The 19,543-nt window shown below is 37.5% G+C and overlaps 1 protein-coding gene across 4 annotated transcripts in view; it reads right to left on the bottom strand.

The window, feature by feature from the left end:
• LOC132914219 (ras-related protein Rap1) overlaps window positions 1-19,543 on the bottom strand; it is a 71,207-nt gene that overhangs the window by 28,397 nt on the left and 23,267 nt on the right. For 2 of the 4 annotated variants that reach the window (XM_060973138.1, XM_060973137.1), the window contains exon 2: window positions 10,762-10,873. The exons of the other annotated variants lie outside the window; for them this stretch is intronic. The gene's annotated coding sequence lies outside the window, so the exon portion shown is untranslated. The remainder of the gene's footprint in view (window positions 1-10,761; window positions 10,874-19,543) is intronic. 4 annotated transcript variants of the gene reach the window in all.

The following is a 19,543-nucleotide window of genomic DNA, read 5'->3' on the forward strand; positions in this document are numbered from 1 at the left end:
TTGACTACCCCAACAACTTACTACGACAGTAAGCTCGATTTACTAATACCATCAACTCCACCTCTCCCAGAGAAACAAACATTGAACAACGTCCCTCTAATAAAACCATCCATCGTAATTCATGGTACTTCAAGAAACAGCTACATCATCCAGCACGACAAAATACCCAAAAAATCGTATTTCCACAAAAAAAAAAAAAAAAGAAGAAAAAAAGAAAGAGGAGAAGTTCTTTCTTTAATCGCCCCAACAACTACTTCGTTTATCGATGTAATCGAGTCCGCTGTTTCCGAGAAAGAAGACCGACACTCCGCAACAAAAAACCATCCACGTAATTCGTACGTTCGTATTTATACGTACACAGAATCGAAACGGCTACGGCATCCACCGTAACCGAACACCCAAACAAACCGTCAACTTCTGCTTGCATAGAAGAAGAAAAAAACTCTTTGTTCACTGCCTCAAAAACTTGCTACCGTAATAAAACTGTTCAAAAATCCGTCTCATCCACCGTTGACCAAACTTCTCTTTCAAACTCCTCTTCGTCGTCTCTGATCCACGGACGAGAAACTCGGCCTTCGAAACAACCCCGAAGCCATCCTCACCCACCCACCCCATCCATCCCTTTTGTGGGACGTCGTCGTTATCCAATTAGACGTCTCGATTCCTGCCGCTGCCCCTCCATTGTCCCGTTGTTTCTCTCTGGCGATGTTTAATATCGACGAAAATCGCTAGGCTGCAGAGGCAAGGACGATTAAAAATGAACGTCGGGGCCGCGTGGGCCTCTAAGAAGCCGAGAAAGAACGAGAGGGTGGGCGTGGATCGGGGGGTGAAAGCGGCGGACTGCTCTATTGTGCGAAACTGTGTCACAGGGACTGGGCTTGGGCGTCCGTAAGGCAAGTGCGCAAAGTGAAGAGCCGCCTCTCGCCGTCCATTTTTCCATCTACAAATGATTTCTGCGGCGTTATCGCTGGTGCGCGAAACTCTGCTTCTGGTTAGGGAGGAGAGAGGGGAAGCGCGGCCAGGGGGAGAGATGTGCTCGGCCTCGTGAAAACTCAGAGTTTCGTACATTCGCAATGGTTCGCCGCATTTTTACATTAACAGTAACCGCTATTTGTTATTTGTAATATATGTGGTAAATTCTATAGAATTCAAACTACCCGCCGAACGATATTTTTACTTTTGCTTTGTTTTACCGGCAGCCATTTTACCGAATAGGTTAGATCACGAGAGAAGAACGGTAATTTAGGACTTGGAAAATCGAGATCAAATTTGTAGTAGATTTGTTATTAACTGTTATCGTATATAATTTAATTTATTCACGAAACTCGATTTTCCAGAATCGATCGTCTTATTTACATCAAGCATTTACGTTATTACATACGTATTATCGATGATAGTTATTCTGCATGGTATATGTGTATTATACGTAAGACGATGGTGTTTCTTGGAATTCTCCATGGAGTCTTTCACTCGTACCGCTTGTTCCCTAAATCTCGTACAAAGAAGTTCCATTTCATTCGCCATACGGTGTACAGTATACAGTATCCTATGGAAGAATGTGAATTTTCACGTGTACGTACGTAACAGGGTTTCCAATGGCGGTTAAATTTGAGTATTTTGAGAAAAGATTCTGCCTGTGAAGAAATTATTAGACACTCGCTTTTGTAATATTATTCGTAGATTTTCTTCGCAACTTCGTCTCATTCTCCCTGTACTAATTATTATTTTATATTTAGTTGGAGAGAAAAAGGAAGTAAAAAATGAAAATCAGTGTCATTTCTTGGCCTGAAACGTTCTTCGAATTTAGAATGAAGGTCTGACTTCTGCTTCAGACTGTTTCAGTTTGAATTTTTCTATAAAGTACATGTACGTACTATGTAGAACTATGCACAAGTTTTCTAAAGTATATTAATTAATAAAGCAGTCACGACATCCTTTGCTACAAGAAATAGCAAACATCTTTTTTTTTTTCTTTTTTCTTTTCTTTTCTATATTTTTCATTTTATATATGGCCTGCTGATACTCGTTATTGGTTTGTCAACCGTCCTGATTTTGTCCTCTTTCGCTCTCGTGTTTTTTTCCCGGCGATGTTTGGTTTTTTAACCTGATGAATTGGAAACCGGAGATGAAAGCATATTTTGACGGTAGCTTTCGAGGATCGAACACATGCGATTCATACGGAGGAATGCGATACCTACACACACGCGCAAGCACACACACGTATACAGTATATCAAGCGTATCAACTCGAAAATTCAAGAAACTAACCGAAACAGCTACGTTTCTACGGAATGAGAAGATGTATGAAAAAAATGGAAAAAAAAAACGAATTGACCAGAATATTGATATTAAAGATTATAGTGTTGCGAATAGTTGATTCGATTAGATGTGATAAATTTAAATATCCAAGATCAATGTACGTTCAGGTACATAAAATCAAATGTTCTAATAATATGCTAAATTTTCCGTTTACTTTTAGGTCGAAAGTTCTCTATCATTGGATTTTAACACAAAAGGAAAAAGTTTGGTCGTATAAACTTACCAAAGTCGCTGAGAAAAATCACAATGGGCATCGAATCGCACTGCATCCGAAATTAGAGCTCATAAAAACCACGTCGAACCATCGAACTGTGTCACTAAAGTTTCATGAAAACGAGACCTTGAACGGTACCTCAAACCCCTATTCTAATATAAACCTCCGATTACACTGGGTCAAATCGATATTATCTAATTCTTCTCCTTTTTTTTCTTTTTTTTTTTATTAATACCACGGATTCAAAGCCTGTTGACGAACAATTAATCGATAAAACAATTTCCTAGTAGAATACATGAAAAAAAAGGAGGGAAGTTGACGATTTTTTGAAACTCGAGGGACAAGGGTTTTTTAAAATTTTTGAGGAGAAACGGAATAAGATGATCGAATATTTGTTATGTTAGTAAGTAGATAGAAAGTATACGTACATGTTATATAATATCATGTTTATAAACAAACAAAGAAATTTTTTATCGCAGGATTTGTCAGGATTTTCTACGATGAAATTTTGTCAAAAAACGCATAATTATCCTGTAAGAAAAAAGAAAAGAAAAGCAGGCAAATGAAAGATTATCAAGAACTTTAAAGCTGAGGGCGAAAACAGAAATCGAATTGTTTCTTGGGATTGGAGGTTGAACTATGTAATTTCTCCAGATTTCTGAAGACTAAAGAAATCTACTAAGTAATTCATACTAATTCGAAAAGAAGAAGAAAAAGGTACTAAACGATTGTAAGTACTTTACGAAGAAACTTACAAACTTCAAACTCCGAGAATTGGGAGAAAAATCGTACAACTTGTTAATTTGTTTCATTGACTATTAGCAAATTATCGAACTCTTCGATAATTGAATCAACATTTCAATTGCCAAAGTTCCGATACTTTTGTCTGCCTACTTTAAGAAGAAAAACTGATAAACTGGAAAATCTTCAAGAACTACATGATTCCTCGATCTGTTTAATAGATTGTAAAACAAATTATGAAATTATGCAATGACCGATTTCTTTTTCAAAATATCTTACACCATACCATCTTCGCTATGAAATAAAACTACCCTCGGCTATTTCATTAATCCTTAAACAAATTACCAAATTATCCAACGTCGCACGTTTTCTATCAAAAATTTCCCACGTCATAATCTTCTTATCTTACGTACTTCGTGACTTATCGTCGAACAAATTATCAAATTCTCGTTTCAATTCTATCAGAAATAATTGACTGCGCGTTTTTCTATACAAAATTTGCCACAACATAGTCTTCTTATCTTACGTACGTCGTAACTCATCGTCGAACAAATTATCAAATTCTCGTTTCAATTCTATCAGAAATAATTGACTGCGCGTTTTTCTACACAAAATTTCCCACGTCATAGTCTTCTTATCTTACGTAGGCAATTTGCTATGAATTAAGAATCTCTTAATCTGTTTGACCCATTGTTAAAACAAATTGTAAAACTCTCCAATCATCAAATAAATATATTTTATTCGAGATTTCTTCCATTATATCCGGCGCTTCATCGTGAATCAAGAATGCCTCAATCTACGTTTAACCGATCATTAAGCAAATTATAAAATTCCCCGGTAATAAAGTCAACATTTTTCATTCGAGATTTCTGACATCCTATCCTTATTCATTATGAATCAAGAACGTTTCGTTTCCACATTTTCGCCCCCTTTCAACCTCCTCTTATCACGGTTGTAACTTATCTGGCGAATATATCACGATAACTGTACGATATATTAGCGGAAAAATTACTTCCTGCAGCACTTAGTAAGTGCAATTTATTTCCGCGACACGAGAGGATAAAAAAGTAGAAGAAAAAGAAGGCGAGGAAGAAGAAAATGTCAGGTGGCCGGGGCTAAGCGAATAAGTCGAACCGCCTGTAATGCGAATAGTAATTCAATTTCCGTCGCGTAATAGAAATTACTTCGAGAATTATGTGATCTCGCCGGATTTTCCTCTGCCCTGTCCACGCCAATTTTTCATCATCCCTGTACCAACGATTTTATCGCGAAATATTTGCATATTCAAAAACATATTAGACGCGGAAATGAATTGCTTCTTATATTTTTTTTTATAAGCCATTTTTAAATATAATGTATATATATGTATATAAAGTAATTTGTTCTCTATTTCGAGATTTCCAAGCACGTCGATTTTTATATTTGTAAAATTGAACGAGCACGATTGACTTATGGACTGAATGGCCATGAAAGACATCGATTTAAATCATCGAAGTATACGATTTATATAAGTAAATCCAGAGATACGTACGGATGGAGAATGGTAAAAAGAAAAAGAACAAATTGGTTCGAGTATCCTAAATTTTCGTCGAATGTCCGAGAAATTTTTAAAGCAAAAATAAATATCGCTATGGGACGAAGTTTATTTATTCGGAGATCATTTCAAGGAGAAAAGAATGTTTAAATTACACAGATGTTAATTTTAAACCTTCTCAGAATTGGAGATGAATTTTTTGAATTAATCGATACGATACGTTGATACCGTCTAACGTTATGATAAGAGAATCTTCTGTTGGAACAAAATTTTCGTTCGAATACCGTTTACAGGGAAATTACCGTGAAAGAAATTATTCGAATCTGTGAATAGGGAATATCGAACAACGCAGTTTGAATAAAACGACGATATACAGTAGAATCGTATACAGAAACGGATTTATCTTAGAAAAGGTCACGGGCTAAGTACCGTACGAGGAAGGATTTTCTCGAGCAGCGATTTCTCGTTTATCGTTCGTCTTGCTCGGGGAATTTCCACGGCATTGAAAAGCGCGTTATGAAACGCGAGAATCCTGCGATACATCCGACGTACGCGTGCACGTGTTCGCATCGGGTCACAGACAGGCAAAGAGAGGCCATGAAAATATGAAAACCTTCTTACATACAAAAATATAGAGAAACAACGCACGTATTCCATTCTGTTCGTCTTATCCGGTTGCTCTTCGCATTTCCAGAACGCCGAGCTGCGGTTATTCGCGTTAATAAGGCCGACCATATCGAGGAATATGGAATGGACAAAACCGATAACGATAAAAACCGAAGATACGAAGAAAATGCCAACTAGCAAATTGTGCAAAGGCAAACACGAAATTGACACAGTTTTTTGCTCCAAGGACCAAAGAGAACAGAACGAAAAGAGAAACTCGACTGAAATACTCCGAGACTGACGCGAGAACAGCCAACTACAACAGGTAGAAACTCGTTTATCCGAAAGTTTGGATAAGAGAGGCTCACCGGCTATCCCCACCCGTTATAAGTTCGGATACGAGAGACTGCCGTTCGGATAACCGAGTTTGTCTAATTCGTTTTCACGATTACACGATCTTTGGTTTCGCGATGGTAACTATAGAAACGGCACGTATCAGTTTACCCAACAATATGTCGTGCGATAAATTTGTGTATGTGTGTGTGTATATATATATGCGAATACAAAATATATAAATGCTGCGGATATAAGGTGACAAAAAAACTCGCGGTTCGCGCTTTTGTTTACGCCACAGAGTGCGCTCGTTGGTGCTTCTCCTCGGCCACACGCAGGACTTCGTGAAATGCAATATATATATATACGTAAGAACAAAATACATCAGTGATCCTCGTGTTAGGTAATAGAGGCTCGCTTAGGAGTTTGTATGTGTGAGGTTGGGTCTGAATTTTTTGTATAAACGAGGTTCTACTGTATCAACAAGGAGACGTATATTATACGTAGCGTTACGCGTAGTACGAGGATCAAATGACATAGATCTTTGTGAAGACTCTATTCGTAACTTTGTATTTCGATAAGACGTTTCAGAAAGTGGAATTCGGTTGTTGTTGCCTCGCCATCGAATTGCCACAATGTTTTCGCCACAGCTTGGGTGAAAGCGGAGGGCCAGGTCGGAAGCTAATTGCACGCGAGTTGTTCCACTTGTTCGTCGCTGTTGAAACGTCGTCCTCCTAACGTCTCTTTAAATGGTCGCGATTTTGTGGAACTCTGACTCTCTCTCCCCCGGAGGAAAAGCCATACTTCCACGAAGTAATGTATCAAGTTTAGAGCAAATTTCGCCGACTGTTACCGTGCTCCATCAGTTCCCGGAACAGCTTCAACGTTCGCTGGCGTTGCACCGGTCTTTTGGATGCGATCGACGTCCGCTAGAAAAACCGACTTACGCCATGTGAACGCCTGGGTTCTTGATAGTTTTTTACGTGTTGAGCTTCACAGCGACGGCGTAACGTCTTTGTGGAAAATGGTGGCAAGAGGTTGCGAACGAGAGATTACGTAGCTCCGTAACATTTAACAAGATATGTTTCAGGTTTTGCTGCAAGTAGCACGCTACAGAGACGCAACGAACTTATGGGACGACGAAGATACCTAAACAATTTCTTACTTAAGAACAATAATTCATAATTTAAAATCTGTCATCTGATAGATATCTCTATATTTCTTCCTCCTCCGGCGTACATCGAGATCGAACGAGAAGAGGAATGAGAAATCTATGTAAAACAACAATCTCCTTTTTATATCCAAGAGGCAAAAATTAACCAAACGTACGACGTACACACGTTCCTTCCGCTGTCTTCAATCAACAAAAAATTCACCTTGTCGATTCTCCACCGTGTGCAACATCCCCAGAACGCGTAAAAAGTGCGGAGGAAACTCGTGTAACCGACGCAACTCGATTAATCTTATCAGAGGAACGAGGCATCGACTCGTAGCTACTACCTTGGCGGCAAGGGTTTACTAGCTCCTGCCCCTAGGTAAAAGGATACGCGAAAGTTGCGAAAACCGATAGTTCTGCCATTAATTCCGCTTCGTTAGCGCTTCGAGAATGCTTCACGCGTGCTAGATTGAAGAGAATCGTAGAATGAGCAAGAGAGAGAGAGAGAGAAAGAAAGAGAGACACTGGAATTAATTCTATTTTGCAGAGAAGTGCGCTGCAGTGCAACCAATTGAGTGTCTCGAGACTCGTGTTTCACCCTGCTTTAAGGACGACCTCGCTTCTAATTAACATAAATACTCGGCCAACGACGGTTTACAGCGAGTTCATTGTGCCGGCCACCCGCCAGCCTCCTCGCAAATATTGACGCACAGTGGATTTTATGGACAGATTATGGTTGCTCGAAATGGGATCGTAAAGCGTGAGTAGTAAGGGGGTGATTTAGTTGGCTCGCGATTGACTTTACTTGGCGACTAGTGAACTGCGGATTTTTCTGCATTTGTGTCAAGTTTGATACTTCGAAATATGATACAAAGAAATATGTATAATATTGAAGGTATGATCGTAATATTTAGTTAATAATATAATTGAATTAATAAATACAGTTAACCAAATTATTGGCTATACACAGTTATAGTTTAGTAATATAATTATGGTTAATCATTTAGTTAACACTAACCTTACCAGACCCGGTCAAACGATCGGTTTCGACATTTAATTTAAAATTGTACCTTCGTTCGTTTAACTTTATGTACATTCTTCTATTACCCGATTAATCAGTTTCTCAATTTTCGTTAATACAAGAATTTATGTAAAGTTGGACGAGCGAAAGAAGCAACAACGAATGGACAATTTCGAATGAAAGTTCGAAGCCTGACAAGGTTAGGTTAGGTTAACACTCGCTACTATCGTCTTCCGAGATCAACGTATATATCCTACGAAACATAAATACAATATTCGAAATCCTACTGCTGGCATATCAAAGTACAGAATTCGTCGAAGAGCTAACTATGTAATATCAAATATTATCTATTCCTAGAAACACGATAGCGTCCCATTAATTTCGAACAATCTGCTCCATCTATCTAGTACCCTGTTTGACGTATTATTCGTTCACCCCATCTAACATTCGATACGTTCGAAAATACACAATGGAAGTTGGTTTACACGAACGAAATTTTAGCGTCGGCTGATTACCTGAACATTAGCCGAGCTTCTATCACCTGAACTACCCGCTCAGCGTCAATCCACCATATTACGTACACCTGTGGGACTCTTTTTACACGGCACCTTTCTTCCTCTACGCGATTCACTTTAACACGGTCTTTTTATTTTAAACGGTTTATTCACTTCTACACGTTCTTTTTAACTCTTGTGTTATTGATTATGTTATTAACTCTTACACGTCCCGCTTGTTTTTCTTTTTTCACGCGTTTCATCGTTCCACCGTAAACGATACCAATCTTGAACGTTTAACGCGATTTCAAAGGGATTTAGAAACTCGTACGGCTTGTTACGCAGAATTATCAAAGGAAAGAACGTACATCGACGCGACTGATACAAACCGGTCAGATCGGACGAACGATGCTTCGAACGACGAAAGTGACCTCTTCGCCGCTAATCAGAAAACTTGTAATACGTGCTCGTACAATAATAATATGGAAAGAAACGATGACCAAAATGTTAATCTTTGGGAAAAGTATTTTTTCCCATTTCCCTTAACGGGTTACCTTCCCCTTTGTGCGTTTATCGAGTAGAACGTCGTCATCGAACGCGCCTCTATGTTTTAACCAGTTGGCTATTGCGCGTACCTAACATGTGTGGCAAAAAGTAAGTGACGACGAGTATACTCGTCAAAGACAGAGTATGTGTAACTGCTATAATATGGAATTAAGTTGTAACCGAATGACTGTTTTGTTTTTCAATTCTATTACTGCAATTTACTGCCATTATTAAATTGCAATTTAAACGGCAAATTGTGATTACTTTTTACGCACGACGAGTATACTCGTCGTAACGCAGAATGTTGTCATTTCTTTATGACGAGTATATCCGTCGATTATACTGACGAGTATACTCGTCGACCATACTGACGAGTATAATCGTCGATCATACTGACGAGTATACTCGTCAAAAACAGCTAACTGGTTGAATTGCCTTTTCTATTGTTTGCCTTGGTTTAACACGAGTTTCGTACTCTGTTGCAAACTAATCGTTTCACGACTCTTTTTACACGTTTTACCACATCCACCCCGTAGAAACAGTCGCAGATGCGTACGAACGTTTATCACAAAAAGCTGACCACGCGTCGTATAACACAATTCGCCGTTGTTAAAAGTTTGCAACGTTATTAAACGTTATTTGGGAGGAAATGTTTCGTGGAATCCTCTTATGTCTCGTACGAACACGAACTCCTATTAAGCGAGCAAAAAATCACAGGTGGAAATAGGTCATAGGGAGAAATAGATGGACTCCTATTATACGAGCGACCTGATTATACGAACTAACTTGTCTCCCGTCAGTTTCATATGAACCAAGTTCTACTGTATTACGAGTTTCCTAATAACTAACCAATTAATTTTCGTTCAAAAAATTTGTACGATACACGGCATTGCGAATAATTATAGTTTCGAACATACTTTCCGCATTATTTCCTCGATATTTCCAACGTACCAGTGATCATGCCTGGATATTCTAAGCGAAATTTTTCTTTCTCTTTTTGCAAATACTATAGAACATTAGGAGATATTACGTGGCGAGTTATTGCGTTTAATAACTGAAATTGAGGGTGAAGGGACGATTCTTCAACGAGACAATGCTGCTATTCGTACAATTGCTACAGCAAAGATTTCGGAATAGAATTATTACCGTGACCAGCATCGGATGCCGATCTGAACGCGATCGGGAACCTGTGGGTGAATTCTAACAAGGAAAGTTTACGATCAGGCCACCTATAAAACATATCGTCGAACCTAGAGAAAGAATGAAATCCACGTGAGCGGATATTCGAAACGAAACTTTAAACAAGATCAGTGGATAGCGTGACAACAACAGATTAATAGAAATAATCAGAAATGGAGTCAAATTTCACTGAATATTTGATAAAGACGTAACTATATTAACACTGGGTTTATAGTTTTTCACAAACAACAAAGTGCATAATTTAAAAAAGAATTTGATTTTGTCCAGACTTTGAAAGAAAAATATTTGTGTCTACCGCATCTTCAGTTCTCTTTTTTTATAGATTATAATATAAAATTAAAAAATTTACTATAAATATAAGTTAAAAAATTATACATATAATAAAAAATTAAAAAATAAAATTAAAAATCTAAGAGTTGAATAATTATAAAATTATTCACGACACTGTGTACGTACAATATAATATACTAATATTTAGTATTTAGTGAAGGTGTCACGTAAAGATTATATGTTTGTATACGACAGAGCAAGAGTGGAATACACGTTGTTAATTTCAGGGTGGGACAAGTGGGTGGAAAAAATTCACTGGAAGACTCACCGTCAGAAAATCCAGGGAAACGCAATCGATGAGCCACTACAAGAATATTCGAGTCGAGTACCGCCGCTCAACCTTGCACCCCCTTCTTGCTAATTCACGCAACGCCACTTCTCTGAAACGAGAACAATAGAGGCACATGAGGAAATCTGGCGTTTAAGAACCCTTTCCTTGTTAAATGCTCTGAAAAGCGAGATAAAGCTGAAAAATGAATAGTCGCGTTGAAAGACACCAAGATTGTAATGATGTCCAAGCTAAAGGATATTTCAAATGAAGTACATTTAACGCTAGAACTATCGACCAGTATAAAACCAGTCAAAATGATTGATCTATAAAGAATACGTAATATTTTTTTGATCGTAGCTTCCTTACAAAAGGAATTCCATGTCACGTAGTATATTTTTGGTATTATTAACTCATCTGGGAATATGATCCCTGAATGAGAGTTGGCACGTTTATAAAAAGTTGTAAAACCAGTCATTTCGACCGGTGTGGTAGTTCTAGTGTGTCAAGCATGGTGATCGATCTGGAATTTTCCTGATAATCGACACCATCGTATCGACCGATAGACGGTAAAAATTCTAAAAACGTGTGGAAAGTTACACAAAACGAGGAAACTGGTTAATTCGAGTTCGGTAAACCTTTTACGCTTTGACAAGTACCAGTTATTTTGACTGATATTGGTATAATTAGCCACGATACAAAATTATTTTAATTTTGAATAAATAACAAAAAAAAAAAAAAAATTCATTATGTTATTCCTTTGTGTGGTAGTTCTAGTGTTAGTCTCTTCCGTACGGGCGTGGACTAAAGTCGACAATAAGGCTTCGCGCACACCGGCGACAATTTGTCGCTTACGAAAATGGCATTCGCTCATATTACTTTATACGAACGTGCGCGCGTCTGAGGACGCGGCTGCACGACGACTGTTTTCTCGTTAGAACAAGAATAAATTGAACTTTTGATTGATAGAAGCGAGCACGAAGAATTGTCGCTGCTACGCACATAACCTAACACGTATTATTACACGATCGTTCTTACTCGCGACAGTCAAGTGACACTGAACAGCGGCTGAAATTTATTTATATATATTTACACAAGGTATTTACGTTAAAATCTATAAAATAGGATCTATAAAAGAAGAATAGAATCTGTTAAAGTCTAAAATTTCTGTAAAAGAAACTGGACGACACTTTACAATTTCACTCTGGTTTTTTCTTTAAACTTGGAATATATCGGAAATAGTTATCTAAAAAGATAAAATATCGTTTAAAAAGTGGAGCGTCACAAACAGTACTACGTACACTTAACGCCATATCGAAATTAAAGCTAACCTAAAACAAACTATATAAATATATTCTTATTTTCTGAAAATAAAGAATTAAGTGCGAATTAAGCAAATTAAACGACAGAAGTAAACAGTTAGAAGAGCAATTTAAATTAACCTGTATCGATAGAACGGCCAAACAACAAAAAAGGATTACGAGGCATACGACGAACAACGTTTAAAAGAATCTTACACGCGGTTCGGATTAGGATTAGGTTTCGCCTCTGGCGGACGAGTGGCGAAATAAAAATGACGAAATACGATACGGTTTGTACTAGGTCGAGGTTAGGTTTAGGTAGTTTTAAAGTAGAATCAAAAGTACTTATAACAGCTAACGACACTTCTTTCTGACAATTTGCTTATTCAAATAACGCCACTCGATATATCCAAGTTTGCAGGAAATCGGAAATACCGATGAAATCGTAAAGTATCGACAGGAAGAGAATACAGGAAAATAACCAGAGAATCGGATGGTCAGGTAGATTACAGTCGCCATTCTCCGAGGAAAGATTTTCCTAAGGAGCGTGCTTCGAACCGAAAGTAATTTTTCCACTGTATTCCGTGCTTCCATTGGGCATTCCAAATGCACCAACCGGATTTACCACGGTTCAGTAGCTCGGGTGCATCGCATCCATGGAAATCCGAGCGTTTCTCGCTTTATTGCAGCGACACGAAAAAACACGAAGAATTACAGCCGCTGTATCTTAAAACGGTACACGACCTACTGAACCTTGATTCAGCTTCGAGATCGACGAATTAAATTTCACTGCGTGGAAAGAGACATTTTCCAGACAAGAGAAATATCTCCTCTCAACATATCTTTGAAGACAAAAAAATCTGACAAAAAATGTATCGATTACTATCATCTGGTTTTCTTATGAAACCAACGGCGAGATACACAGAGATGGTAGAATAAGATGTTGCAAATAAAGGTTAGTTTTACACGTGTAGGTATTAATAATAAATTTTATGATTTACATTTGCGTGGGTAGATGGAAAATCTTTCTTCCACGTTAAATACGTCTCAGCTAGAACATTCAGACACGATACCAACGATATATGATAACATGCAACACGGTATGATAGCATACATTTTTTCAAACGTTCGAATCTTATGGAATTTTATTATGCTTGCGTATGTGAACAAATAGAAGATCTGTATTTAATGTTAAATATGTTTTAACTAAGAGATTCAAACACATAGTAGCAATAATGTATGATAACATGCAACATGGTATAACAGCATTCATTTTTTGGAAGCTCAGACGCTATGAACCTTTATTATGATTTACTTATGTGAATTAATATAAAAGTTCTTTATTTCACGCTAAATATAAACAAATTAAAAGATTAAAATACACAGTAGCAATGACAAATGGTAACACGCAACATGGTACAAAAATGTATATTTTCTGAAAGCCCAAACGCTGCAGAGTTTTATGATAATCAAAGTCCATGAACAAACAGGAGACTTTTGGTCCATGTTAAATATAGTTCAATTCAAAAAATCCAGACATATAATGGCAATAATATGCGATAACGTGCTTATTTAGCGAGACTATTTTTAGCTGTAATTGTACGTTTAAGCCTACTATTCATGCTGTGTATTAATTCTGCTCGAAGAGTATATTCACAATAAACATGTTTTGCAACTTCCATGTACATTTTCGCGTTGATTTCAAATCATACCATTACGATAACGACGATCGCGTCTGACTTTTGGCCAATGACAAAATTTCGAAAAGTTGCGTATAACTCGCGATAATAAACTGATAAAAAAAATGTTCCCTAACATAGTTTGCGAACATACGAACATACTTCGACGAGCGACTGTTCTATGAGCGATTGTTTTGCGAAGGCAAAATTGGGAAACGGCTAATACGTAGGTGTAGAAGCTATTTGTGGCAGGTTGAACGTTACTCAAGAATTACGGTGTATCTAAGGAACACGTTATATTCTCCGTAGCATGACGCGATGTCAGGAGTAAGCTGATTCTCTTGGCGTGTAATCATTGCTGAACAAGCTGTAGATTCCTTCTACGCTCAGATATTCCATGTTAAGATTCTGCCATAGCTGGCTTTCCTCTATCTTCTATCGGAACTCAACAACGCATTCAGTTATTTCCTTCAAACACGATATCTCTTCGGAAGATAAAGCAATCTACGAGGTAATTAGCTCATAACTAGAAACTATTAGGTATAAAAAATGTCGTTCCAGAGATACCAGGCGTATGGTAATTTCACGCTAATCGGAATACCAATGTGTCGTTATCTTTCGTTGCTACTTTGTTGGCAACTAAGTGGTTGCGGATTTTGTCATTAGGTAGTATTGACAAAATCCGCAACCACTTAGTTGCCATTCTAATAGAGTCAATCCGAATTGTTGGTCTAGGACGAAAGCAACAATTTTTGCCTCAAACTCCAAGAATTACACTCAATCTATGTATTATTGTCTAAGTTATCGAAGGAAATACGTTAGCAGACACATGTAGACGATGTGAAAGGCGTGACCTTGGAAGAGGAACAGCAGGTAGGTTTAAAAAGTCTCACGGGAAATCTGCAAGTTTTTCTTCTGGTCGTTCGAGTTTCCATTGTCACTGGTAATGTAAAATTCTGCAGAAATACACCGCGGTTCTTGATAATTTTCTAAATTGTTCGATTATCAACCCTCGTTACTCCACTTTTTCTACTTTACCTATCAAACGACTCGATCTTTCGACTCGATCCTGACACAGGTCAACATTAGACTGTAAAAAAATTCTTCGTTCCAATCTCGTCCATTGAACAACGATATTCGATACGATAGATCTAATCGCGTGTATCAACTTTAAAGCTCGTTTTTTCGCCACTGTGAGCGCGCAAAGGGGTTGAAAAAGGAAGAATAAAAAGAGAAGGAGCAGCGGAATTTCACGTCGGCACACGCTCTGCCGGTTGACTCGTCTCGATTCCAACTCGCGAGCAATTATCCTTCGATCGTGCGAGTTTGAAGGATTAATACGTTTCGCTCGCGTCACGTCATCGTTCTTTGTCGCGACGCGTTTCTCTCCTCGATTTCCGGTTATTAGCTACGGCACAGTTGCTACCAAAAGCTTTGCAACATCGCTATACACCGGCGTAATATTACGTTTCTTCGAAGAAACTGAAGTGCAACGTGACGGGTAAAGCGAACGTTCGAACGACGAATTAACTTTGAACGTTGAATTAATCGAGCGCGAAACGTCGGTTTAATTTACCTGCTTTTACTTTGTTTTTCTATCAAAGAGGCAAAGAGAAAGAATTGTTCGACATGGTGCGAAGCAGATTAAAACGACGAAATTGACGAAGTGAAATGAAATTCGAACAGCTTAAAGTTCCCATTCTAACTTCGATTTTTTATTTTAAATCTAGTTGTAAATTCAATTAACCAGCTGATGGGAATGTCGCGAATTTCAACTTTCCTCTTGCTAATCGATCGAACCTTTCAAGTAGATCGGTTTGTCCTAGCGATTTAGCAAATTCTCTTGTAGCAATTGTAACGCTGGTATCTGTGATCGTAGAAGATGGATTAATATCGGAACACGATCTGCCAGCAGGAAATTTCTACAAGCGATAAAGATTGCGTTTGCGTTCATTACATTCGTTTGGTTTTATTGATTTTTCAAATTGAACGGAATTTCAGTGAAATTTTCTCCTTCTCTTTGACGATAGCTGTTGGAAAGGTGAAATATTCGATAAAAGCAACGCCTAATTTTATGGCTTCGTAAACGGAACGTCGAGAATCTCGAAACGAAATTTCCCATGAAAATAAAATAATTGATAAAAATAAGCTGGCAAATTTCATGGCTGTGCTTCTTCCATAGACGTGTCTTCTAGGAATGTTTCAGAGTTTCTTCCAGTCGAAAAGAAATTTCCCATGAAAATGGAATAATCGATAAAAATAAGCTGGCAAATTTCATGGCTGTGCTTCTTCCATAGACGTGTTTTCTACGAATGTTCCAGAGTTTCTTTCAGTCGTTTTTAACGCGTTGTAACGTAGTTTTGGTTTTTTCTTGCTGACTAAAAAATACGACACAAAGCAGGATAGCTGAAGCTGACCTTTCGTGGTCCATCATTTTTAGGTTGAAGAGTAGTTACTATTATTGACTTTTTCGTCCAGTCGGCAATTAAGAACGCTGTCAGTGATCCATTAAAGCATTATGAAGCTCTTTGACGATGCTTAAGCGGCAAGTTTCGTAGCCTGCCCGAAAGACTTTTAACAACCACGACACGGCGGCTCCTCTGCCTCTGGCCATTTACTCGCTGTACAGTGGATTATCAGAGGAAACGAGGTGCCAAAAAAGAAAAAAAAAAAGGAAACACGTGCAAGGATATCGCGGTCTTAATTATTTATGTCATCCGTCTTAAATAATTTACTTATCGAATTTAAATTTATCATTAATTTAATTTGAAAATAATTTGAAATATATATATATATTGGGTTGGCAACTAAGTGATTGCGGTTTTTTCAATACCACCTAATGACAAAATCCGCAATCACTTAGTTGCCAACCCAATATATATGTCAGAGATGAAAGGACATTGGGCCTTTCTTTTGGAATGTTTGAGAAGGTCCTCGATACTTTAGTCCAGACTTTTTATTTTAGCTGTATTTAAATAATAAAACTGGGAAATAGTTGTTTATGATTTAATCTATGGATGCCTGAGAGTTATGACAGTGAACTTAGGCTCGAAGTGATATAATGGGTCGCTGAACGTAGCCACGGTCACGGGAGGGACGTGTACCTAACAGAGGTATAAAGTAATTAAGCAACTCTCCTTAAAAACAGGGATTGACCTGAGGGATACAAAGAAATACAGAGAGGAGTATATAAGGGAAGTTCCACTTGGACTGTCTCTGAATCCGATAAGTTCGACTAGTTCAGGGAACACGTACGTCAAGTTCAAAATCGCACTCGTCATCCCGTTTTTTTTTTTTTTTTTTTATTTTATTTTGGTTATTTTACAATTTGTCCTTATGGACATTTGGTAGTGTTATATCTTGTTGGTGAAGAAAAAAAAAATAAAAATAAAAAATAAATATAGCATGTGGGCGGCTACCCCCAGCGGGGTGCTAGCTTCGTTTTTTTCTAAGTTATATCTTTTATGAGGTCTATTGGGTGTTTTTCATCCCGTTGACCGCGTATTCGTTATCAAACCTAAACTCATCATCGTCACCGACATCTCAATTATTCACCCACAGATATCGCTTGTTAACCTTTACGATACATTCACTCCAATCAATATCATCCGGTATACAACAATGATGGACAACTCGCAGGAAGATTCGTTACACGCCCCGTTTTCCAAAGACGACCCGCCATATACAAATTTTGTATTTCGAACTTTGATTCTGTACCATACAATGTTCTACTTAAATACGCCACACTAAATCCTGGTAAAAGACAGTACATTAGAGTTTGTTTTATATTCGCCATAGAACTGCACGCGACGATATATCAAAGTTTTATTTCAAATCACGTTGCAATTTACATACTTGGATTCGAATAGGTAACTTAAATCTTGCTGACAGGCAATGATTCTTATATCATATTTTACAGGAACAAATGTATATCCTGACCTGATTCTGCCCGGGTATTTTGAGAATGGCGGATTAGATCGCGTCAGATGCGTCTACGAACTGTCTCCACGATTAATTTCGTGTGCTGGGACGTGCTATTACGAAGATCATAATTAATCTTGCCGCTGACAAATTCGGTAAACGACTGCCAGACATGTTCTCAAGGATCAAACAGATACCAACTATCACATTCCCTGCGAATATCTTTCCTCTTCATTATTATTATTATTATTCATTTTTAATTTAAGCCATCGATTTATTTTTTATTATTTCGTACGCGTTTGACCCTTTGCACTTCTATGACTCGATATCAGTTTTTAACTCAAAAGCTCCTTCGAGTCTCGACATTCCTTCAGTTCTATCTTTTTTTATGAAACGGGCGGAAGAAAACCAGGATTGCATCCTGGAAATTGTTGCAAGATATATGGCACGCTTAAAAATTAGAAAATACAATAATAATGTGAATAAAAGTGGTATTTAAGTGAATTTGTTTCTTCCTTTATTTATTTAAATTGTCTTATTTTTTGGTTAAAGTAAATTTCAAATAAAACACTTAAAAGCGTTGGGAGCTGCTTGCCAACGAAAGTGAAATAAAATTCGAAGTGCAAAGGGTTAGCAGGTGTTTTATCTTTAGTTCTAGATAAAACGTCGAACTTTTTAAGAAATTAAAAATACCGGTGTTTTCTCGCTCAACGATGCACAATATAAATTTCATCTGAAACGCAAGTCTGTAAGTCGAAAATGTGAAATTATAGACAAGAAAAGATATAACAAATTCTACAATTCGGTGTGTTAAAAATTTCCAGTAACGTTAACGCAGGAATTTCGTTTAGGAAGAAACGGGAAGACGAACGTGCTACTGACGATCGGGCGATTCTTACAGAAAGCTTAATCTTCATAGAGAGTCACGAAATCAATAAGAAGAACGAAAGCAGATATATAGAATAGTGGGAAACGTGGGTAGATGGGAAAAATACACGTTGCGAGACGACCTACACGTCGCACACGTGTGCGCTCACTTTTATTTTCAGTCCGAATCGTCATCGACTGTTTCTAGTCGGTCGTTTGCGATCGAGTAAAATATCATAAAACATTGAGAAATAAAAAGAGCATAAAGAACTTCAAACAGAAAATTCGAAGCGAGAAGAAAAATAAATAACAAACTGATCGCTTTCAACGGTATATTGGATTTCTCGAAGATCAAAACGCTTTAGTTTTGCTGCTAATATTCGTATTTCTTCGTTTTTCATCGCTTTGCAGTATTATCGTGTTCGCATTAGCCTAACTCTATAAGCATTTTCATTAGCATTCAATTTGTCGTAGAATTTAAAACAGAAGAAAATGTATTTGTCATATACTTCATGTCATTTGTCAACAACGTTAGGTACGTTCATAAAGCTATGAAAATATTCAATTGACAAAATACTAAAAATAGTTCAAATATCTAGACTCGCAATAATACAGCACATTGAAATTTCACTATATTTTGTGTATCCTAGAATTTCCAAGAACGAGATATCTCGAAATTTATGGTTGAAAATGAGAGAGAATACAGCAAATATGGAATAAAACGACGAAGAAAAAGAATCTTTATTTCTCAGTCTTTTACGCCGATAAAGAAAAAGAAGAAAATAAAAATTCCAAATTAATAAAATACGCGTGGGTAGCTTAAATATATAATTTGATATTATTCGATATATTCAAATATTCCCGCGTTTCGTGTATTCCAGGCGTTTCGACGACAAAGTATTTCTTATTTTCAAATAAATTTATGCTTCGAAACGAGGAGAAAAGTAGCAGAATGGAAACGTAAGAGAACAAAGAATTTTCATTTCTCGGTTCCATTTCTTCCGCAGACATGTT

Source organism: Bombus pascuorum, chromosome 14, assembly GCF_905332965.1.
Source record: "Bombus pascuorum chromosome 14, iyBomPasc1.1, whole genome shotgun sequence".
Classification (NCBI taxonomy): domain Eukaryota; kingdom Metazoa; phylum Arthropoda; class Insecta; order Hymenoptera; family Apidae; genus Bombus; species Bombus pascuorum.